The 24,158-nt window shown below is 45.9% G+C and overlaps 1 pseudogene; it reads left to right on the forward strand.

The window, feature by feature from the left end:
* Positions 1-22,921: 22,921 nt before the first annotated feature.
* LOC136657751 (5S ribosomal RNA) lies at positions 22,922-23,040 on the forward strand (annotated as a pseudogene).
* The last annotated feature ends 1,118 nt before the right edge of the window (positions 23,041-24,158 follow it).

A 24,158-nucleotide genomic window follows, 5' to 3' on the forward strand; every position in this document is an offset into this window, starting at 1 on the left:
GCCCATTTCAGGTGGATCTCCATTTATTTCAATATTTTATTTTCAATATATTAGACTTGATGCTCCCATGGTATGTGACTGCATTTAGGGAAATATTACAGGCCTGTATTTTTAACAGGCTACTCTGTATATGCTTTTAACAAAGATAGTAAATGGGACTTACTTCTGGGTAAGTGTGGGTAGGATTGCAGCCTAGGATTGTTAAAAATTTTCCTGCTTGATGACATCACTTCCGGTGGGTCCTGACAGATTCTCATTCTAAAAAAGTGGGTCCCAGGGCTAAATGTGTGAGAACCACTGATCTATCAGATCCATACACAGGACTGTGACATTTACCACAAAAATTATGGACAAGATGAGTTCTTAGGAGATTTAATGCTCTCTGTGTGCTAATTCTTGACCTTCTCACACTAGCACGTATCTAGAAAAGAGGGGGGACATGACTGAGACATACAAAATTATGCAGGGGTTGGATAGAGCGGATAGAGAGATGCTCTTTTCCCTCTCACATAACACCAGAACCAGGGGACATCCACTAAAGTTGAGTGTTGGGAAAATTAGGACACACAAAAGAAAATATTTCTTTACTCGGCGTGCAATTAGTCTGTGGAACTCTTTGCCACTGGAAGTAGTGATGGCATCTTGCCTACATGCCTTTAAGAGGGGATTGGACAAATGTATGGAGAGAAAGTTCATCAGGGGTTATAAGTCATGGTTTGTATTGTATTGGCAACCTTCAGTCTCGAAAGACTATGGTATCGCGCTCTGAAAGGTGGTTCTGGCACAGCGTCTAGTGTGGCTGAAAAGGCCAATCCGGGAGTGACAATCCCTTCCACACCGGGAGCAAGTGCAGTCTGTCCCTGGTCTGTCTCCCTGGCTATGGGCCTTCCTTCTTTGCCTCTTAGCCTCAGACTGTTGGCCTTGTGTCTCTTCAAACTGGGAAAGGCCATGCTGCACAGCCTGCATCCAAGCGGGCCGCTCAGAGGCCAGGGTTTCCCACTTGTTGAGGTCCATCCCTAAGGCCTTCAGATCCCTCTTGCAGATGTCCTTGTATCGCAGCTGTGGTCTACCTGTAGGGCGCTTTCCTTGCACAAGTTCTCCATAGAGGAGATCCTTTGGGATCCGGCCATCATCCATTCTCACGACATGACCAAGCCAACGCAGGCGTCTCTGTTTCAGCAGTGAATACATGCTAGGGATTCCAGCATGTTCCAGGACTGTGTTGTTTGGAACTTTGTCCTGCCAGGTGATGCCGAGGATGCGTCGGAGGCAGCGCATGTGGAAAGCGCTCAGTTTCCTCTCCTGTTGTGAGCGAAGAGTCCATGACTCGCTGCAGTACAGAAGTGTACTCAGGACGCAAGCTCTGTAGACCTGGATCTTGGTATGTTCCGTCAGCTTCTTGTTGGACCAGACTCTCTTTGTGAGTCTGGAAAACGTGGTAGCTGCTTTACCGATGCGCTTGTTTAGCTCGGTATCGAGAGAATGAGTGTCGGAGATCGTTGAGCCAAGGTACACAAAGTCATGGACAACCTCCAGTTCATGCTCAGAGATTGTAATGCAGGGAGGTGAGTCCACATCCTGAACCATGACCTGTGTTTTCTTCAGGCTGATTGTCAGTCCAAAATCTTGGCAGGCCTTGCTAAAACGATCCATGAGCTGCTGGAGATCTTTGGCAGAGTGGGTAGTGACAGCTGCATCGTCGGCAAAGAGGAAGTCACGCAGACATTTCAGCTGGACTTTGGATTTTGCTCTCAGTCTGGAGAGGTTGAAGAGCTTTCCGTCCGATCTGGTCCGGAGATAGATGCCTTCTGTTGCAGTTCCAAAGGCCTGCTTCAGCAGGACAGCGAAGAAAATCCCAAACAAGGTTGGTGCAAGAACACAGCCCTGCTTCACTCCGCTTCGGATGTCAGAAGGGTCTGATGTGGAGCCATCGAAGACAACAGTGCCCTTCATGTCCTTGTGGAAAGATCTGATGATGCTGAGGAGCCTGGGTGGACATCCAATCTTGGGGAGAATCTTGAAGAGGCTGTCTCTGCTGACCAGGTCGAAAGCCTTTGTGAGATCTATGAAGGCTATAAAGAGTGGCTGTCGTTGTTCCCTGCATTTCTCCTGCAGTTGTCTAAGGGAGAATACCATATCAGTGGTGGACCTGTTGGCTCGGAATCCACACTGCGATTCTGGATAGACGCTCTCTGCAAGTACCTGGAGCCTCTTTAGTACAACTCGGGCAAACAGCTTTCCTACAACGCTAAGGAGCGAGATGCCGCGGTAGTTGTTGCAGTCACCCCTGTCACCTTTGTTCTTGTACAGCGTGATGATGTTTGCATCCCTCATGTCTTGAGGTACTCCACCTTCTCTCCAGCAGAGACAGAGGATTTCATGCAGCTCAGTGACGATGATCTCTTTGCAGCATTTTAGGACTTCAGCAGGGATGCTGTCTTTTCCAGGTGCCTTGCCAAAGGCAAGGGAGTCCAGGGCAACGTGAAGTTCTTCTAGGGTTGGTTCACTGTCAAGCTCTTCCAGCACAGGCAGGCACTCAATGTTGTTCAGTGCTTCTTCGGTGACTACATTTTCTCTGGAATATAGCTCAGAGTAGTGCTGCACCCAGCGTTCCATCTGCTGCGCCCGATCCTGGATGACCTCGCCTGTGGCAGACTTCAGAGGGGCAATTTTCTTCTGTGTTGGACCTAGGGCCTGCTTGATACCATCATACATCCCCTTGATGTTGCCCGTGTCAGCTGCTATCTGTATCTCGGAACAGAGCTGGAGCCAGTAGTCGTTAGCACATCTCCTGGCAGTCTGTTGGACTTTGCTGCGAGCAATTCGGAGGACCTGCAGGTTGCGCTCACTGGGACAGGCCTTGTATGCTGCTTGAGCTCTCCTCTTTTCCTCAATGACTGGTGTCAACTCCTCAGAGTGGGCTTCAAACCAGTCTGCCGCCTTGTTGGTCTTTTTGCCGAATATGGACAAGGCGGTGTTGTAAACGGTATTCTTGAAAGTCATGGTAGGTATGTGTGAAGTAGAGGTAGGTTGCCTCTGATTGCCAGATGCAGGGGAAGGCACCAGGACGCCAGTTGTGTCTGTTGTCTAGTGTGCTCCCTGAAGCATTTGGTGGGCCACTGTGAGATACAGGAAGCTGGACTAGATGGGCCTTTGGCCTGATCCTGCGGGACTCTTCTTATGTTCTCTGTAATTATTAAAAGGGAAATGGTGCATACCATTTTCCCAGGATAGAGAATATGTAGTCTGTTGGTGTGACAGTCCTGTGTTGTACACAACACTGCTATGTCATTAGATTTATTAGCCAAAATCTATGACCAACCAGTCCAAGAATGCTGGCATGAATAAATGAAGAGATGTGGATGAGACAACTTCAAATAATTACTCCACAGAGCATTCTCCCTCCAATATTGTTCCCTGCTGCCTTTGTAAATGAGACATGCATGACTCCATAGAGCAAAGTCACTTTGCAGATACTCGGCTAGAAAAATTACTCCACTGTAAAACTTTAACCGAAATCTATCTTTTCCGGCTCTCCTGGATTAACGCAAGGACTTTTGACTTATTGAACACATTAGACTACAGTGCTCGGAGACTGATTATTTTTTATATTCCTTCGTCTTATAAATGAATTTCTGTGATGATTAGGAAGAATGCAGCTTCCAAATGAAAATGATTTATAGCAAACACTGCACTGGCAAAATGCGGAGACTGACTGATTAGAGAGTTAAGGTTCATTCTGGAATTTCTGAGAAAAAGGGCTGTTTTTTTCAAACGTAATTTAAAGGCAAAGAGGTCTGTTCTACCTCTTTACCAAAGAGGGATGCCTTCACTGGTCAGATATTCTTGTTTGAAGAATATGCAGATGCAAGGTTAGAAGGTTTCTGCTTTTATAGAGGTTAGAAGGTTCATGCTTTTGTAACATTTAACTACATCTCATCAGAAAATCCCCATTTTGTGTTTTCCATTTATCATGGAAACTGAACCTGAGCCATGGTGAGAAAATTGGACACATTGCAATTCCATTTGGTTGAACATGTCTGCTCAATCCTACCCAAATCTCTGCCCCACTGATGCAGCCATACCAATGGAGTGCTGTATCTGGGGGGGGGGGTCAAATTGAAAGGTCTCCTTGGGATAAGTGAATGTTCATTGAAAGCATTGTGGTTGCTGGAGATAACTGGCAGTGTTGCTGTGCTGGTGAGATGTGGCTCAGGCTCTGGTGTCGTCCCTTCTCTCCTTTTCTTGCTGGATGGACTTAGGATATGATGGAGCAACATCGGTGTGGTGTCTGAATAGAATTGGGCAGCTAGAGTCACTAGAGTTTGTGCCACCCAGTACAGGAGGCCAGAGCATCATACCCAAGATGGACCTCCTCCCATACAATGGGCAAAGCAACGCCCTGGGCTGTGGGCATGGTGATGTACCATTGCCCCACCTCCACTGGGTTTTTTTGGCTATAACTTTTGATAGAATAGAGATATTTCAACGTGGTTTGTTCCATTGCATTCTGCATGGAATTACACATCGTATGATATATAACATGGTGGTATTATTAGAAAATACCAAGATTTTAAAAATTTTGACCAGTAGTGATGTCACCTCCCCCCCCTTTCGTGCATCACCCAGTGCAACTCACACCCTGCACACCTCCCACACCTCCCTAGCAATGCCACTGGCCTTATATGTTCCCAATGTCTTCTCCCCCTTCTATTCCTGCACACAGCTAATTTTCTGCTCCACTCCAAGACTCTAGTGATAGCTGGTCCCATCAGGTCAGCAAATGGAATCCTTATGCTTTTGTTGTTCTTAATTATAGAAAAGATATGAATATTTCTCAGACAATTGGGGGATTTAAAGTCACAATAATGCTGAGAAGAAGATAAGACATGGACACAATAGTACGGGGTGTGATTCTTCACCTGTAGGAGTAAGAGCTCATTCAGTGCCAACAATGGCTTAGTAAAATCCCCAGGGCTTGCAGAGATTATATACATTTACTGCAAACCAGAGGTGGAGCAGTTTGGCAAATTACAATAAGTGGTTGATGACAGGTTGGTGCATCTCAAGACGTTCAGGCCTTTTAGAAATTTGGAAAACGTGGAAACATATTATAGCAACCTGTAGTACCTGAGGATCCAGAATTGCTTCTTCTACATACCCTGGGGTAGAGAGTCCATTGGCATGGCTTTCCAATTCATGGTTAGCAACCCAAATCGCGTGGGCAGATAAACGGATGGAAGAGCCCAGATTCATCTTCTTTGAGAGGACTCAAATTTGGGAATTTATGGCTACAGCCAAACTCACCTCTCAGATTTGTGAAAGGAGAAGTTCTGAAAGCTCAGACCGCTTTCCCATCATCTGTTTCCTGCCTGAAATAACCAGGAGGGAAACAAAAAGAAGATGAAACCTCGATATTAAATCTATTTGACTGTTCTAAATGTTGGTGAGTTTTGATTTTCCCCCCACTATTTATTTTGTTTAATATCTGCATGTGACGTTGTGAGAGCTGTTTTTTCCCCCCTGCAATCACTTTAATAAATGTATTCAAAAACTGAATGCCATTTTAGGAAAGCCAAAGCAATTTACAGAACATCATGGTAGAGAAGAATTGTATTATATTTCATTTTTTTTAACAAATGGGTAGCCCAATCCTGAGCTGCCCGTTGTGCCGGGACTGCCGCAGCACCGAAACTACTGCTGTGGCATCCTGCGTACAACATGGCAGCTGCCAGTGGCTCCTCGAGGGAAAGGGACTTTCATCTCCTTCCCCTGGGTAAGACAAGTGGCCCCACAATGGGGCTACTCGATTCTCCGGCAACTCTTGGGCTGCCATAGAATCAAGAGCCTCTATGTTGGGCCTGTGGGCCACCTGATTCCACCTCCCTCCTGCCCAGCTCCCTCCCCTGGTACACCTCCTCCCCACCTCCCCCCACGACAGAATGCTTCCTTCCCACCTCCCTCCACACCCCCACCTACCTCTCAGCCGCCTGGTCCAGGTGACTGCAGAGCAGTGGCAGTCCATAGGTGCTAGTCCAGCCCCGGTCGGCACTGAGCTAGTACCAGTACTGGACTGGCACTGAGGGCTGCAAACATGCCTTACAGCACATTTGCAACACTCAGCGCCAGAAGAGGACTGGCACTAAGAGCTTAGAACTGGGCTCTCAGTTCAGTCACGGCCCTCGAGTAAGTGAACCATAGCATACAATATAGGAGAAGGCCCCCTTTGTTCAATTACAAATTTTTCTCTCTCTAGAAATGTTATCATGGCAACAGATTGCCCACGTCTCCCCCTTGCGTAGTTCTTGCCAAGGTATCAAACGTCAATCACTGCAGTCCTGCATATCTTCAAGAAAAATTATGGTAAAATTGAACAATTGTTCAAAGTACGTGTCTCTTTGAATCTATCCTTCAGGCAGTTTCTGATTTAATATAGAAAGATTACATGTCGTCTTTTCCAAGCAATCACATCAATGCCTCCGAGTGGAAAAGTCAGGTGAGGACTGCAACATTTCCTAGATCTCAGTTGAGCCATGCTCCTTGACAAAGCTCCTGAAAAGTTTCTGGATGACTGACTAATGCCATGGAACATGGAGGTGCTCGTGTGATTTCATTAGAAAAGTGTAATCTGAGTATTACTTTGGAGGTGCATAAGAATACCCTGGGATGAAGCGGCTGGAATCTTTCTTTTCAGGTGTGAAATCAGCCAAGTTGGGTCCTGGCCAAGATCCTTCTGGTCTACCTGGCTAGGCCAACTCCTGAACCCTCATTACTAGTAGTAGTGATAGCACCCAGTGCAGGAGATGCTGTGGGGGCCTAACACCAGGGCTTTGCCAAGTAACCCTGTGCCAGCACTGCATCTTTCACACAATTTCACACAATGTTCTGAGGGGTGGTGTTAAGAGTTGGCTAAGTGGGTAGTGACACATCCCAATCCTAAGCCTGGTGGAACCCAGGGCTCTGGCAGTGCTGAAATGGCTACCGCTGGATCTTATGGGCGCCAGGCTAGTACTAGGAGTCTCCTCAGCACTCAAGTAACACAGGCTCAGTGCCAATGGGTCTCCTTGGATCCATGCCCACTTTTGAGTGGACGCAGACCTGATGAAGCCCATGCCAAGCTGCCTGGGCTGGGAGGATGGTTAGGATTTGGCTGCAGAGGCTGCCACCATCTATGCCCCCCTCCCAGGCCAGTTCCTCCCGTCCCTCTGCCCTGTACCACCGCATATACGACAGTGGTCAAAGCATAACAGAGATGCTCTTATTGAGCCAATCATGTCTCCTATAGCCTGCAGGAGAGCATCTGTTTACACAACAGAGAGGCTCTCAATGCAAAGAAGAGACAGTCTATCTCCAGTAGCCTGTGCCGCCATCTAGTGTCTGGCAGGGAGTGGCTGTTTACACAACAAAGCGAATAGATTGAACTGAATGTTCACTTAATGACTTAATCGCATAACAACAGGGATAGGCGAACATATTCCCGTCCTTAAGTGGCGCACACCTGTATTAACCATCCTAAAGGTTGTGATGAAGCCACATTGTAAATGGGATAAATATGTACCGTCTTGATAGGGCAAAATGCAAAGGAATACTATATATAATGTTTTGCATCACATCTCAAGTGACTTAAAATACCACAGAAAAGATGAAAGCCTGAGAATCATAGTTGCAGAGATTATGGAACACCTGTAAGCTCCTACAAGAATGTAAAAGAGGTTGCATTAAATCATTCCAGCAGTGCCTCTTGTGAATTACATCGAATAAACAGTTATTCTTCACACTGTTCTTCAGGCTACATTTTAGTGAGATTTTAGTGAAGTATAATTTTCACCTGAGATTTTAGTGAAGTATACCCATACATTTGAATGTGCATGGCTGTTCTTTGATAGAGTATGCTGAGACTTCAGATGGACCACCATCCCTTCCCCAAAGGCCCAACTACTATTTTTTTTTTTTTTTGAAGGGCAGGTTCTCCAGTAGAGATATGGCAGAATTCATAAGACGTCAAATTAAGTGGGAGGAAGCATATAAGCATTGCTATCGATAAGGGTTGTACAGATTGTATCAACCAGTTGTCCAAGATAAAGACCTTGACCTGAGCAAATAAAATAGATTCTACCTTCCTTTCTCTTTCTTAGGTAACTAATTCCCTGCATGAAAGATCAGGCACAGAGTAGTGGAGCCAGCACACAACCATCACCTGTGTCTTCAACAAGCAGTTTGGAATGTAGATTAATATATTCCAGGCATGATACTCACGTAATCAAGCATCTGCTTATATCCCATTCATAATGAATGTCAGGCATGGCGAGGGTCTGAAGTGGGGACCTTCAGTTTCATTGGTGCTTTGTAGCCCCTCATGGTGAAACATCCAGCACTGCAGGTCACAAGTCTATCACGCTCAACGAGATGTGGTTCATTTGCCCCATTAATTTATTTTGATCTTGTCGAGGTATAAAGGAAATCACCTGGGCAATAATTTGTTTTTATTGCCTTTTGATAAAATGTTGTGTGGGTGTAAGATAGTCTTTCTAGAAAGCAAAACCTGCAGAATATCTACTAGCCTTGATTTGTGTGTGTGAGGGGGGAGGTATTTACCTTGGTGGTTGCAATCCTATACACATATGCCTGGGAGTAAGTTCCATTGAAATTAATGAGGCTTTTGTCTGAGTAGCCAAGCGTACGATCGTAGCCCTTCTCACCTGTAGGGTTATGGACAGGCACCTGATGGAATTGCATAGATAGCCCTGAGAAAATGGGTGTCCCCTCCCCTCTCATACACACCCCCAGAAAATGAAATGTCCTATGTACCAAAATGACTCTCTCTCTCTCTCTCTCTCTCTCTCTCTCTCACACACACACACACACACACACACAAAACAATTGGGGGGGCAAAGGATTACTTTGGTGCTTCAATGACTCCACAGCAGGTGATCCACTAAGATAGAATAAAATAATGAAAACCTCTAGGAGCCATTTATGGACACCTTCTCAGGCAACGTGATTATGGATCCTGCCCCAGATTTGAGTAGCTCCAGATTCTGGAAACACGCCTTTGATGTTTCATGAATATTCACAGGTTCACGGACAAATGCAGCAGTAAAATTACATTACTTTCTCTGCCTGCCTTGATAGTATGATTTGCTGACAATTGCCTTCCTACCTGGTCGTAAAGTATCTGGCATAATTTTGACATTGCACACATAATAAATCATAATGGAGCTTTCATCGAATTTCCTCTGTGCGGTAAGAAACGGCCCCTCCTAGGCCATCTCTCACCAACATGCTTTCAACTTCATTTACATATAGAGTATCTCACCACACGTTCTCTTGGGCTAGTTTGAGCAAATTACTGGAAACCATCCAATCTATAAAGCGAGAGGGCATTTTTTTTTTCTCTCCACAAAAATTATTAATGTTTAGTACAAAAAGAATAAAGAAATGATTTCTCATTTGGCTTAATATCAATCATTCTGATATAAATGGAGCTATTCTGTTTTTTTCCAGCATGTACCCTTCACATGTACAATTGTTTTGCCAACAACTAAACAACAAAAGATTGCATAAATAACCCCCTCAGGCGCCAGGGTTTGTTATCTGGGGAAAGGCGCTGTATAAATTTTCAAATAAATAAAGACATCGAAACAAAACCAAAATCAAACAGAATTTTTTTTTAGAAAAACCCAAATGTTCAGCCCAGTCCTATTATGGGATGCATGGCACTGTCCCACTGTTATAAATTGGCTGCCAACAACCCACAGAGTGCACCACCAGCAACCATTTCCAAGCCAGCATCACAAAGGGGCAGTAGCGTTGGCAGTTCACTGTTGGGAATGGCAACCTGCCACAATCCCGTGCAGGTAAACTGGAGCAGGAGGTGATTTGTGGGCAGGGAGACCATACCCAGTAAAATCTTGCCGTGAATGTTTTGCACAAAGATTCAAATCAACAATTATTTTGTACTGAAAATCCACAATTAAATGAAGCTCTAATGACAAGTTTTGGTTCAGTTCTGTAGTGTTTATGTGCACAGGCGCTAGGCTTTGAGATGCTTTAGCAGTATTTGGCAACAATGACAGCGGGCACACCTGCGTCTGAGCAAGAGCAAACTCTTGGCCTTGATAATACGCTGAGTGTCTGAAGCCCAGTAGCCAGTGAACAACAGGATCATATCTAGTAATGTGTATTGCGGTCAAGCTAGAACTAGCTAGTAGGCAGCCAGTATAATTTTAGCAACCTTCAGTAATTTTCCCTATTGCATAGCTTTGCATCATGTGTTTTGAGAATGAATAAAAGTCTGAGGAAGCTAGCCGGGAGAATGGACTTCTCTCTTGATCTCATACCGTCCTACTTCCAGCTCAGCTCTTCCTGCATCAACCCTCTGAATGAATGTCTGCCATGTCTCATTCATTGCTCTGACTCCTTGCTGCTCCAGTTTTAACTTTCAAACCCTCAGAGTGCTTCTGCTTTTAGCACTCTCCCTCAGGCACCAAGGTTTTAAGCCCTGGGTGCTTCCCAAGTAGCACTGCGTTGCTACAAGTTCAAGTAAACAAAGTTGTTCTGCTTCATGTTGGTGCTACTGTATCTTAGATATTTTCTTTACAGCACATTAGCCACATGATCTGGCTACAAAAAACTAGTCCAACTTGATCATCCATTTCCTTACCTGTGTTCTTGTTGTTTTGGGTTAGCAGTACCTCATTCATGTTCTGCCTACCAGCATGCCTTTAAAAAGCACCTAAAAATAACAAGAGAGGGAACCAGGTGGATTTCCATGGGCTGTGTTGTCCACAGTCCTGGTACCACCATTTGAAAGACCCGGTGCCTGTACACAAGTGTCCCACACAGTGGAGGGAGGTGCCTCCCATAGGCCAGACAGAAAGAAATGTAAGGAGTTTCAACAAAGGGATGTCAAGAAGTTACAGACATGAATCCATCTCCTGCATTTTCAAACAGATAAGATCTTTCATGATGAGGTGGGGGGCGGGGAGGTTTGAGAATAGATGCTTGGCCACTGGTCAATGTTTCTAGGTGTTTCCAGATCACATAAACTAGTATTATTCAAGTCTTCAGTGGGGATCTTTTCTGCTTAAAGCAGTAATTTTCAACAGGTGAGCCACAGAAGGTCCATGGACCTGTTTCTAGGGCACCTGTCTGTAATAATGAATTGTCTTCTTCCGGTGGAGGACAAGGGACAGATAATTAGTTACTACAGACGGATGGCCTAAAAACAGTCACAGACCCTGAAAAAGTCTCCCGGAAACCAGAAGTCACATCACAAAAGGCGAAGACCATAAAGAAAGGTCACAGAGGTCAGTGTGCACTAGACGAAAATCACTGAACATCACTGGCTTATAGAATCCATGCACCAGTTCCAACTTTGAGAGGTCCCGAGGCACTCGCTATTTTGGACCTCCTTTAATAACAGACTCATCCAGTCTCTTATTGCTGGCAGGTATATTTGTCCAAGGTCACTTCGGCAGGACATTATTAGCTTTTAAATTATTAATCTGTTTTTTTCTTAATTTTTTAAAATGTCAGTGGCTGTTCTGAGCTCCTGGGTTTAACCAGGTTGTAAATCAAAATGGATAAAATAAAAATCTGTTGCGAGGCTCCCCAGGCTTAAACATTCTGCTGACAACTAGAAGACTGCAAGCTCAGAAAAGGTTTAGAGACTTCAACAAATGAGGATCTATCGAGACAATACATTCTTCCTTAGCGTTTCCCTATATGTACAGGCATGTATTAACTTGCAAACTTTATTAGGATTATTAGTATTATTCTTGTCTCCTCTTACGATTTTATTTTCTGACAGGATGGATGTCTAAGGAGGAAGATGTCAATACATGGCACAGTTATATTTTTGTGGTTATTTCATATGAAGTTACCATCGTCCGGGGAACAAAAATCCTTGACATCTGCATCGCTTTCATCTATGCAGCTTCTTGTTAGATAAAGCACCCAACAGGTCATTAGCTATGTTCATGCATTCCATTTCTATGGGTGTTCAATGCTGCGCTCCTTGGATTACCCACATTTTGGGGATGACCTCTGACCTCTGTAACGGTTGCTACCACTGCTGTTCAACAACCAATCTCAGCTTGCTCAGTTCAATGCCAATTGAACTTGTTTACAACACTGCCTTACTACTGTCTATTTCGTTGCCTTTATTTTTTTACTGTACCCATAGCATGTCATGTCAACCTATTAATACGACCTTTTCTCTCTTGATATATTCTGCGTACCCGACATCCAGATTTGACAGTTCTCTGAGTAGTCAAGGATGTGACTTCAGATGTGATCCTTGATTTTAAAAAAAGCCTGAACGTGGAAGCAACTCCATGTAGGTGTAGACAAACACATGTTAAGACTGCTAATTATGTTAGGAAATAAATCTGTTCTTTCACCTCTCAGAAGCAAATTGGTGTGATGCTCGTTGGCATTTTGGATAGGTTAGGGTGGCAATCTGTCAGCCTAGTGACCTCAAAGTCACAGCTGGAAATCACTATATTTGCGAAAATCCCCTTAAAGCAGAAAGAATAGACAACCCAGAAGAGAAATTAGACACTGAGTGTATACATCTCACATTCTTTAAATGCAAGAGTGGGTTTTGTATGGAGCAAGGGTAGCTCTAAGCGTATGGGAAGTGGCAAATATCCCCCTTGCAAGATGACAACAAACAAACAAACAAACAAATAAATAAAAAAGAACATGCATACATGGTTGATTGCTGCCAGTCTCCCACTCCTGTCAGAGCTCAAAAGGGACATGCTAAAAGCATCACTATTAAGAAGGACAAAAAGCCAGCAGAAGGATCTGACGCAGCAACTAGGCAGCCCTAGAAAGATGACTCCGTTCATAGAGGTCACTTTCATGGAGTTGAGGATCCTTATGTCACCTAAAAAATGGCATGACTGATAGCACTCAAAGGGTCCTACCAGGTCCTCTCGTGGATTGAGAACTGGTTGGAGGCCAGGAAGCAGAGAGTGGCTGTCAATGGGCAATTTTCACAATGGAGAGAGGTGAAAAGCGGTGTGCCCTAAGGATCTGTCCTGGGACTGGTGCTTTTCAACCTCTTCATAAATGACCTGGAGACAGGGTTGAGCAGTGAAGTGGCTAAGTTTGCAGACGACACCAAACTTTTCCGAGTGGTGAAGACCAGAAGTGATTGTGAGGAGCTCCAGAAGGATCTCTCCAGACTGGCAGAATGGGCAGCAAAATGGCAGATGCGCTTCAATGTCAGTAAGTGTAAAGTCATGCACATTGGGGCAAAAAATCAAAACTTTAGATATAGGCTGATGGGTTCTGAGCTGTCTGTGACAGATCAGGAGAGAGATCTTGGGGTGGTGGTAGACAGGTCGATGAAAGTGTCGACCCAATGTGCAGCGGCAGTGAAGAAGGCCAATTCTATGCTTGGGATCATTAGGAAGGGTATTGAGAATAAAACAGTTAGTATTATAATGCTGTTGTACAAATCTATGGTAAGGCCACACCTGGAGTATTGTGTCCAGCTCTGGTCGCCGCATCTCAAAAAAGACATAGTGGAAATGGAAAAGGTGCAAAAGAGAGCGACTAAGTTGATTACAGGGCTGGGGCACCTTCCTTATGAGGAAAGGCTACGGTGTTTGGGCCTCTTCAGCCTAGAAAAGAGACGCCTGAGGGGGGACATGATTGAGACATACAAAATTATGCAGGGGATGGACAGAGTGGATAGGGAGATGCTCTTTACACTCTCACATAATACCAGAACCAGGGGACATCCACTAAAATTGAGTGTTGGGTGGGTTAGGACAGACAAAAGAAAATATTTCTTTACTCAGCATGTGGTCGGTCTGTGGAACTCCTTGCCACAGGATGTGGTGATGGCATCTAGCCTAGACACCTTTAAAAGGGGATTGGACAAGTTTCTGGAGGAAAAATCCATTATGGGGTACAAGCCATGATGTGTATGCGCAACCTCCTGATTTTAGAAATGGGTTATGTCAGAATGCCAGATGCAAGGGAGGGCACCAGGATGAGGTCTCTTGTTATCTGGTGTGCTCCCTGGGCCATTTGGTGGGCCGCTGTGAGATACAGGAAGCTGGACTAGATGGGCCTATGGCCTGATCCAGTGGGGCTGTTCTTATGTTCTTATGGTGGAGCAGAGGGGCAGTTCCCAAATCCAGCCAGGATGCAGCACTGAGCAGCTGGTAGACCTGGCCTCCCCAGGGATATCACCACAGAGGCCAGATCTACCCTTTACTTCAAGTAGCTGGTAAACCTGGCCTCTACTACGACAATGGTTCTCAAATGTTTTAGCTTTGAAAAGCTAAAAAGTGATGGGACCCACTTTTTAGAATGACCATCTGCCAGGACTAATTGCAAGTGATATTAATCAGGAAGTGATGTCATGGCCAGAAGTGACATCATCAAGCTGGAAGTTTTTAACACCCTCCCATAAACAAAATCAAATCAAACTAAGGTCGCAATCCTAACTATGCCTTATTCCGGCCCAAGTTCCTTGGGCCGGCATAGGAGGGTCACAAACATGCTGTAAAGCACATTTGTGCCTCCGTGGGAGGAAGCCGCATTGGCACATGTAGATGTGCCAATATAGGGAGGCTGGCAGAAGCCTCCGCGGTGGCTTCCTTGCCGCCACTTGTGTCGGTGCGCCCAGGCCTACACATGCAGCAACGGTAGGCATGGGGGCAGGGAGGAGGTAGGAGGGGGGCATTTCTGGGTGGGGGCAGGGCGGGCAATGGGGTGCCCCGGGGGTGGGTGCGTGGGAAGCTGGGGGGCGGGGCTGAGACCCAGCAGTTACTTCAAGCCACTCCGCTCTCCTTGAACTTGCACTACCTCCAGAGGTGGCGCAGGTCTGAGGAGACCCATTGGGGCAGCACCCCTTACCCAGGGGTAAGGGGAAGAGCTTCCCCTTGCCCCTGGCTGAACCGCTGCAGCCAACGAACCTGCGTTGGATGCAGCACAAGCCTCCTGGCTTGCCTACTTCAGTGCAGGGTTTGGGTTGCGCCCTACGTGAATTAAAAGTTTACAATCAGTATAAGTTTTAAAATTTATTTAAAATAACGAAGAACCCTCCCATCCCTCCCAAACAGTGACTGATCTGTTTAAAAAAAAAAATTCCCAAACATATATATTTCAGCCTGCTAAAAGCACAGATCTGTAACTTTTCCCAAATGCAGTCACATATCATGGTAGCATCAAGTCTAATATAGTCAAAATAAAATACACATTGAAATGAATGGGAACCCACCAGAAATTGACTCACAACCGACTTAGTGAATCCCTACAAACAGTTTGAGAAATGCTGTGCTGGGGGATCTCAAGGCAGGGGCCAGGCCTACTTGTGGCTTTCAGCAAATCACCCTGGGTATCATCTAACCTAGGTATGCCACTGGGTACGGCACAAGTGATATAGCTTCCTAAGAGTTGGGGGAAAGGCTTTAGCAAGCTACCATGCAAACCTGTAACAGTCACAGAGTGGGCTGAAACTTCTCCAAGAGTAATATGCTTGTGATGAGCAATGTTTGCTCCTGGGTAGAAATGCAGGGAGAAGCAACCTTTTGCAATTAACTAATATACGGAATTTCCAAAGGCAAAAAAAAAGCTTCTGGGCTACAATAGACTTTTTTGTACTTTCCCCTCCAGGCAACATATAACAGTAGAATTTTTGAGAAGTATTTCCTGAAGGCAATATTTCATTATTACTGCCTTGCACGGCAGTATTTTGGCCAAACTGATCAAAGATCCAATCACCCTTCCCGTAGATTTTGTTTCTTGTTTGGATTCCACTCTCTTCCCCTCTTTGCCATATGCTCATCCTAGATCCCTGGAGAAACCATCTTTCCTTTACAAGGGAATATGAATCTTTTTCACAGTCCAACCCAGAATTTGGGTTGGATCATCAGGTGCTATTCAACTCCATGACAGTTTGTCTTTTGTTTCTTTGTCTTTTGATTCTCAGGGCTTGTTACCAGGAAGAAACTAAGTCAAAGGACACAATCCTAAACTTGCGCTGGAACAGGCAAGTCAGGAGGCTTGCACTGTATCCAGCACAGGATTGTGGCTTGGCTTAGCCAGAGGCAAGGGGAAACTCTTCCCCTTATCCCTGCGTAAGGGCTGCTGGCCCCAATGGGTCTCCTGAGGTGGCACAAGTCCGAGGAGAGTGGAGCAGCTTGAAGCAGCTCCATTCTTCCCAGGGACAGGGGTTGGGATCCGGTATAACTGCCAGATCCCAGCCCCACCTCCCTCTCCTCGCCCGTCCACCCCTGGGGCCGCCCATCACCCCCCCCTGCCCAGGAAAATAATCATCCTGATAAGAACCTCTTAATACATATACACTATAGGTTTTTCACTGTGACTGGAGAGATGGTTCATTTGCAGCAACCTGACTGAGCTGGTTGAAATTCATCCAGAGAATGATGCTGTCTATTCATAACAAAGGGCTTTGTCGTGTGGCATGTTAATTGATGCATTAGGTCTGCCACACCAGTTCAGGTGAAATCTCTGAAGATGCTGTCCTCCACACCATTTCTTTTTTTTTTTACTTTTTATTCCTATCTAACCATAAAAGGTCTCCCATAGGTGGCACAGTCCCCATACGGTGCAATCTCAAACAAAGATAGTCACGCCATACTTTCTGATCGCATCATTTGGGATCTGTCCAGCGCTGAAGTCAATAAAATGATGTGAGATGCATGAGCTATCTTGTTCAGGAGTGCTTTCTTTCCGGCTTAAGACACGTCAAGTATTGTATAAAAAATAATAATTGGCTAATCTCTTGAGCAAATTGAATTACCAATGAAAAGGATGTCCTTGCCCATCTTTTAAAATAAGCCTTCCTCTTTAAAGCTCCCTTTCAATTTCCGGCTTCATCTGTCATGTGCTGGTGATATATTCCAGAGTTGTGCAAGGAAGCTGCCTTGTTGAGTCACTCTCCAGAGGTGGGTGGGAGTGAGCTCTGAGCAATCTACCTAACAAAAGAGCTTGCATAAGAAGTAAACTAGAACTTATTCACAGCCCAATCCTATCCATATTTTCCTGGGAGTAAGCCCCATTGAATCTAATGAGACTTACTTCTGAGTAGACATGCATAGGATTGGGCTGTCAGACAGGTTGAAAACTGGAGTGGTGGGGATAGCGAGCCAGGCTATTATTATTATTATTCCTTGTATTGGCAACCTTCAGTCTCGAAAGACTATGGTATCGCGCTCTGAATGGTGGTTCTGGAACAGCGTCTAGTGTGGCTGAAAAGGCCAATCCGGGAGTGACAATCCCTTCCACACCGGGAGCAAGTGCAGTCTGTCCCTGGTCTGTCCCCCTGGCTATGGGCCTTCCTTCTTTGCCTCTTAGCCTCAGACTGCTGGCCAAGTGTCTCTTCAAACTGGAAAAGGCCATGCTGCACAGCCTGCTTCCAAGCGGACCGCTCAGAGGCCAGGGTTTCCCACTTGTTGAGGTCCATCCCTAAGGCCTTCAGATCCCTCTTGCAGATGTCCTTGTATCACAGCTGTGGTCTACCTGTAGGGCGCTTTCCTTGCACGAGTTCTCCATAGAGGAGATCCTTTGGGATCCGGCCATCATCCATTCTCACAACATGACTGAGCCAACACAGGCGTCTCTGTTTCAGCAGTGCATACATGCTAGGGATTCCAGCACGTTCCAGGACTGTGTTGTTAGGAACTTTGTCCTGCCAGGTGATGCCGAGAATGCGCCAGAGGCAGCGCATGTGGAAAGCGTTCAGTTTCCTCTCGTGTTGTGAGCGGAGAGTCCATGACTCGCTGCAGTAGAGAAGTGTACTCAGGACGCAAGCACTGCAGACCTGAATCTTGGTATGTTCTGTCAGCTTCTTGTTGGACCAGACTCTCTTTGTAAGTCTGGAAAATGTGGTAGCTGCTTTACCGATGCGTTTGTTTAGCTCAGTATCGAGAGAAAGAGTGTCGGAGATCGTTGAGCCAAGGTACACAAAGTCGTGGACAACCTCCAGTTCATGCGAAGAGATTGTAATGCAGGGAGGTGAGTCCACATCCTGAACCATGACCTGTGTTTTCTTTAGGCTGATCGTCAGTCCAAAATCTTGGCAGGCCTTGCTAAAACGATCCATGAGCTGCTGGAGATCTTTGGCAGAGTGGGTAGTGACAGCTGCATCGTCGGCAAAGAGGAAGTCATTATTATTATTATTATTATTATTATTATTATTATTATTATTATTATTATTATTATTATTTTTTCACAAATGTTAATCCATTCCATTGTATGCAAATAAGCACTTTTTAAATCCACACTGTGGATGATCATTTCTGTCCAAAAAGGCTGTTACTATGAATGATATCAAAAGCCAGTTGACGGCATGTTAGTCTTCCTATAGATATAGGTTTGCTTCGAATAGTGTGGTGAGAAAGCTCACAAAGTCCATTCTCTTGCATTGGTTTAAGTGGCAAATAAGGACAACATTTTGAACACCATCTCATTAGTGAAAAAATGAGATGGTGTTCAAAATGGTGTCCTTGTTTGCTTGTTCCATGGGCTTAACATCAATATAACCTTCCCATGAATTTGTTGATTTGTTCTACTCATGTTTAAGCAACGTGATTGTATCCAATGAAAAGGAGTGCATGATTTTAAAAACAATAGCTGAAATCCTCTGAATTCAACCAAAATCCTCTCATTCAATGCATGGTTTCATTTGCAATGTGACTGGTAGGTTTCAGTTTTCAAATCAACCCCCTCTGTTTGTGCCCTTTAAAAAGCATATTAAAAAAAAAAATTAATCCTTGTGATTGGGTCACTGGGTCACTTTTGAAAGCCCTTTTATTCCCTGATGAATCAGAAGCTTCAACCTTGTCAAAGAACCTGCCCATGTTGTTCAAGGCAGACCTGGAAGAAGTTTCTGGAAGACCAGAGTCGGTGAAGGCTGAAAGCCTGATTTATTTTATGAGCCTCCTGGGTAGGATGATTCTGTGGACAAAGGAAGTGCTCTAGAATATGTTCATTAACACAGGGATGAATTAGTTAGTAATTAGCCCTTCAAAAATCCCTCTTTTTTTTCTAGACTACCCAGCAACAAGTGTGCAAAAACCTGTGTTGACTCCCACCCACCCAACTCCTAATTTTTGAATCACTTCACCTTCCGGCACAGCCTGAAGGTATTTTGAGAATTATTTGTGATAAGAGGAAAAGGTTTCTCTTGTGATAGTTCTGTGAAGACACGCAGTGACTCATTTCTTCTATATATCAAAGACTGGAATAGATCAAAGGGAAAACAGTGTGAGAAATGTTTCAGTATCTCTACGCTTCCAACTTGCCGACATTGACGTACGGCTCTTTAAGAAGAGAAAATGCTCAATCCATCCATGTACCTGACACATTGCTCTTGTCTCCATACCTTGAGGGATAATAATCTCTGAAACCTTTTCTCAGACCCAGTTAGATCCACAGGAATTTGTAGCATGATTTGGAGCACGATTCCGGTTGCCCCATGGGGTATTCACAGCTCATACAACATTATAAGGGCCAGGTTAGATTGTTGGGTGCACAGACTTTTGAGAATGGCTTGCCATCAGGCCATGCACTGAGACTACTTTAGTCCACACTAGGAGATGCAATTCATGCACCAGGATTTTCACAACGCTAAATGTGCATTGTGTCAGTATTTGGAATTAAACTACACATGACACTAACAGTGCAATCATGTGCACGACTTCTCAAAAGTAAATCCCGTTGATTGCATTGGCAATTACCCCCAGGTAAGCATGTAGAGGATTTGTACTCTGAGAACCCAATCCTTGAACAGCACAAGGTCCTTTATGGTGGTGCAAAAGACATGCTCACCAGAACGGCTACACTGGTGTTGAGGGTGGGGGATATGATTGGACAGTCAATGTGTAGTTAGAGGCTTACATGTACTCATGTGTGGCAGTAGGGTGGGGTCACAGTTTGAATCAGGACCACAGCACAGAGGTGGAGAGCATTTAACTCTTTACCCCCATGCTTTTTCTCTGCTGAGAACTGCCTCTAGGAAAGAAGTATTCAATCCTTAGATTGCAACCTTCCCTTATAGCCTTATTTGAGGGACAGTGTTCCTTACCGTCACACATACACCATCAAAGCATTATGTTCCAGACACATCACGCCACTCTTATTCTATTATGCAAAATGCATTTTAAAGAAAGCAAATAGCCATGTCCTTTACCCAGGCAACGTAGCACTCACGCTTGAAGCAGGCAAGCAATCGCCGGGAACTGTCACAGCGGTTTGATTTTTCTGCAGAGTATTTTAAGAGCGGAACACGTAAACGCTGGTAGCGAATGTCTAGATTATAGTTAAATGTGGGCCACATTGTACTTTTGGCAAGCACAAAACACACTGTGCTATTCATGCGTGTGATTATGTCACACCATCAGGGCAAGCGCAAGAGAAGCACAGGGGTGGGGAGGAAAGGTGCAAGAAATGTGTTCCAAAAGGAGACGGGCGAGAGCCAGAGCAGGAACGGCGCCACAGCAAAGGACGTCCGCGTTAACAGAAGACAATCAACTGAACGTGTGTCAAGGATGTGATGCTCCGGAAGAGAAGAACAAGGTCATTTAAGTAGCGCTAAAAGAAGAACCACAAGTAAGGGCACCTCTCAGTAAAATGGCTGTGCTCAGTTCAAGAAATCAGGCTCACAGGAGAAAGGGAGCAAATGGATAAAAGATTAAAAGGGAGCGTCATCTAAAGGGATGGGGTTGGATTTAGTGTTCTCCTGCCCCCCCCCCCAGGCCTGAGTATCACTGAGAGATGACAATGATCCAGTTTGTGAACAACAGAAGTTGGATGTATTAAAACAAGGACGCAAAGATATTACGCCACACCCTCTCTGTAATTCTTATGGCAGGACCACTCCTTTTCCCTCTCCCCTACACACAGAGGCCTTCAGGCTTCAAGAACTCTCCTTGCTTCAGGGACAGTGTCACCATAGGCACCTCTCCCCCTAAGGCAGAGATTTTCAACCTTTTTCATCTCATGGCAGACTGACAAGGTGCTAAAATGGTCAAGGCACACCATCAGTTTCATCAGTGGAGTAGCTGGAGGGGGGATGGAGCGCCCAGTCTGGCGGGGGGCAAGCGGCAGCTCCCTTCAGAGCCATTCCCAGCGGGGAGGGCAAAACAGAGCCGTACAGCTCCGTAAAGCCATTTTCAACCACTGTGCCATGGCACCCTGGTGGGCAAAATGGAGGGCATCTAACAGATCTAACGGAGCCGTACATCTCCGTTTTGCCTTCCCCGCTAGGAATGGCTCCAAAGGGTGGGGGCACTTGCCCCCCGTCAGACTGGATGCTCCGCCCGCCCTCCAGCTACACCACCGAGTTTTGTGACAATTGACAAGTCACACCATGCTGCTGGCAGGAGCTTGCACCCCACAGTGGCTCTGCTAACAAATGATTCTCCCCCAAACTCCCACGGCACACCTGCAGTCCACCCGTGGCACACCAGTGTGCCATGGCACAGTGGTCTCAACAGCTGCAAGAGGCATACGCTGCAGTTTTCTGCTAGAATACATTCCACAATATCCACCTTAAATTAAAATATGTATTTGAATGGTCTGTAGTTGGATTGTTAGGAATTCTTGAAATGTAATTAACTTTTGATTTCCAGGCAGGGCAGATTGCTCGTGAGTAAAACTGTTTAGGATTGGATTCTAAGAATGGTGTCAGATGATTAACTCTTTCCTAGTCAGCATTGGCCATCATGGTCAGCTCGTTTAGGCCAACCAAAACAGTTGCCCCAGGGAACAGATTAGTAGAGGGGCACCTAGCACTGCCCACCTACTTGCCTCCACTGGCCCTTCTTCTCCTCTCATTGGAAAAGAGGGGGGGCATAGAGGAAGAAGAAATATTGGGGTGGAGTGCTGAGCTAGAATATTGGAGGGTGGGAGAAGCAGAGGCTGGTACCTCATAGGGTCAGGCATCAGGAGGTCTTCGTCCAGCCCTATTGACCATCATCAAGTTGTGGGGAATGGATGAACAAGGTTGCCTTAAGGGGGTGAGGGTCTCTGTGGCTACCACTCATCACAGGCATTTACAAAAACACCCTCCTGACGGTGAGGACTGTGGCATCCATCACTCAACAAACACATTCAGATTGTTGGCAACCTATCGCGCTCTGAATGGTGGTTCTGGAACAGCGTCTAGTGTGGCTGAAAAGGCCGATTCAGGAGTGACAATCCCTTCCACACCGGGAGCAAGTGCAGTCTGTCCCTGGTCTGTCTCCCTTGCTATGGACCTTCCTTCTTTGCCTCTTAGCCTCAGACTGTTGGCCAAGTGTCTCTTCAAACTGGGAAAGGCCATGCTGCACAGCCTGCCTCCAAGCGGGACGCTTCGAGGCATTCAGATTATCCCATTCCATTTGATTCATTGGATACATTGGATACATTCAGATTATCCCGTTCCATTTGATTCCCACCACTTGGTGCCTGTGAAACATAAGCAAGACATCCATTTACCAGGATCAGCTGCTCCATCCTGCAGTTGTTTACCCAAAAGTGAGTCCCACTACGGCACTCATTCTCAGGTACATAAGGGGGTTTACAGCCTTGGAGACTTTCAAGAAAAAGCCATCGATCCATTTGACGTGGATGTTGCACCAAGAGGAAAATAGTCGGGCCTGAATTTCCAGGTGGGGAGCCGCCATGTGAGTTTGTCGCAACGGAAACAACCAGGCTCCCAGGCCCCGGGTGTTAGACTTGCCGTTGCTTACAGGCAGACCATTAAAAGGCTACTCACCAGTAGCAAAAAAAATTACAGAACAGAGTTAGAAACACAGACATCCAACCCTGCATACCCCAAGGCCAACTCTGTCCCTAGATCTACTCAGGCAGCATCATTACAGGAGCTGTCAATGTCAATTAGGCTATCAGGGACTCATTCATTTGCTTGTCCTCCAACATGAGATATGTGTTCTTCTCAGCCACACTGCACATGCCCGATCTCGTCTGATCTCGGAAGCTAAGCAGGGTCAGGCCTGGTTAGTACTTGGATGGGAGACCGCCTGGGAATACTGGGTGCTGTAGGCTTATACCATAGTCTTTCGAGACTGAAGGTTGCCAACCAGCCACCCTGTGTCCTTCTTCTCTTTCCATAGGGCAAACAGAACAGCTTCTCTTTGCAAAATAAGATATGGAAACAAATGTGACATTGAAACTGCTGATCTTCTGAAACCAGAACATTTGAACATACCTGGGCACTCTGCTGCAGACCGTCAGCTGATGATTTCTCAATATGAGTACTTCCAGGGAGATGAGACAGAAGCCCTCCTCAGAGCTACTGTTAAGGGTGGAGATCTGCCGCAGCTACAAAGCGCATGTGAGTATGTTGGCCAAGCCCTGCCTGTTATTCGCTCAACCACAGCTACTCTTTCCTGGGACAATGTCTGTCTGAAGGAACACTGTCCTTAGAAATACAATAACCCTGTGAACAGTGTGACAACCAGGAGCAGTGTTTTACTCTGCTGTCCTGGGGTATGGTGGGGAATGAGAGCCCGACCCCAGTTTTCATTGATCACTGTGCTTGGCTGGTAGACATCTGAGCTTTGCCCAGAAATATTATCTGCAGCCCAATCCTATGGGCACGTTAAGCTGGCACAATGCACTTTGCGGGAGTCACAAACACAGGCCACTGGAGTGCATGGCCTAACTGCCACCACAAGTGGCAAACGGCTGGGTCCATGTCAAGACAGACCGAGGGCATCCTCTTTGGCAGTTAAGGCCTTGCACGGATCGGGAGGGAGGTGGGGAGAGGATGGAAAGGGGCGGGGGCTAAGCGGAATGGGGAGATTGAGTGAATGGAGGGTGGATCGGGCCCAGGAAAGGGGCAGGTTCAGTAACAGCAGCTCCTGTCAATTCCTAACTCCCTTCTTGAGCTGATCCACCTTCATGGGTCAGCGTGAACTTGCGCCAGTGATATCACTGGCACAGGTCTGAGTTGACCCATAGTGGCTGCAGGGGCTTACCCCAGGGGAAGGGAAATCCCTTACCCCAAGGAAGCCTCAACATGCTGGAAGTCTCCTATGGGATACAGTGGACAACGTGTTGGTGCCACTGCATTGCTGCGCGGGGAGTTGTGGTACATTGGGCTGCCCGTCTTTGATTTGGCGAGCATATGGTCCCATTTTTTGCCCCTTTCCACCCCCCCC

This window comes from Tiliqua scincoides, chromosome 7 (genome assembly GCF_035046505.1).
Source record: "Tiliqua scincoides isolate rTilSci1 chromosome 7, rTilSci1.hap2, whole genome shotgun sequence".
NCBI lineage: Eukaryota > Metazoa > Chordata > Lepidosauria > Squamata > Scincidae > Tiliqua > Tiliqua scincoides.